The sequence below is a fragment of the Populus alba genome, chromosome 14 (genome assembly GCF_005239225.2).
Source record: "Populus alba chromosome 14, ASM523922v2, whole genome shotgun sequence".
In the NCBI taxonomy this organism is placed as follows: domain Eukaryota; kingdom Viridiplantae; phylum Streptophyta; class Magnoliopsida; order Malpighiales; family Salicaceae; genus Populus; species Populus alba.
The window spans coordinates 17,657,583-17,658,854 of NC_133297.1; positions in this window are offsets into that span (position 1 = coordinate 17,657,583).

The following is a 1,272-nucleotide window of genomic DNA, read 5'->3' on the forward strand; positions in this document are numbered from 1 at the left end:
AAGTAAAAATGATAAGTAAAACAATCCAAGTCGCGTTAAGTTTTCAAACCAATGACCCAAAAAATAGACCAGAAGCACCATGTCTGAAAAAAACCATGAAATTCAATTCGTAACCAATTAAATATTGAAATATTAACTTGGAAAAATAATATCAATTACATAAAAGATCTAAAACAAAAAACAAAAGAATTGAAATACAAAAAAAATTATTTTTTATTGAACGGTGAAATTAAAAAAAAAAACATAATTAAACAAAATGAGCAAAAAAACAACTAGAAGAATAAAGATCAGAATTGAAATAACAATAAAAATAAATTTTTGATTGAAAATTAAAATTGAAAAAAAAAAAAAGCAATTCAACAAAGACTCACAAAAATAATCAAAGGAATGAAGATCAAATTAAAAAAAAAGTAATATATGGCAAATTGGGATTGAAGAATAAAATTGAAAATGAATAAAACTACCACACAAAAGTTAAGAACAAAAATTAAAATCAAAAAAATAAAGATTAAAGTTGAGATATCAACAACAAAAAAGGTGAAACTGTAATTTTAAGGGAAGGAGAGAGAAAAAAAAATAAAGGCTCATTGGCGATAAACTAGACCCCACACACCAACACGCGTTACACCACTAGGAAAAGAACATATTAGCTCTTTCAATGACATGGTGAAAGGGCATTTTTTAATGCCGAGAGACGCTGCACACGTCGCCTAAAGGGCGCACGCTCTTCCTACACACAATAGAGTGCGCCGCACGCTTCCCAACCTTTTTTATTATTATTTTAATATTTATTCAAATACCAAATTCTTTCTAAGTTGATATGATAATAACAAAAAAAATCATTACTCGAAGACAAAAAAAAACCCATAACATTAGTTTAAAATTTGTTGCTTATAAGAGTATTTTGGTCATTTCACTATATATATATATATATTATATATATATATATATATATATATATATATTTGGTCAAATATCAAATTTCTCCTTAGCTGAATTGATAATAATAAAAAAAAATCATTGTAAAAATATAAAATTGCCCATTGACGTTAATTTTAAAATATTTTGCTTCTAGTGATATTTTGGTCGTTTTACAATGCCTTTGAAATGAAAAAAAAATTATTTGTTTCCGGTCAATTTAATAATAACTAATGAAACTTGTGAAAAATATCTAAATACTCCTAATAATCAATATTATTTTTTTTAATGGAGAGGCAAAACCATAAAATGTAAAATTATAGTGTTAGTAAATGGTGATTTCACTCAAAAGCT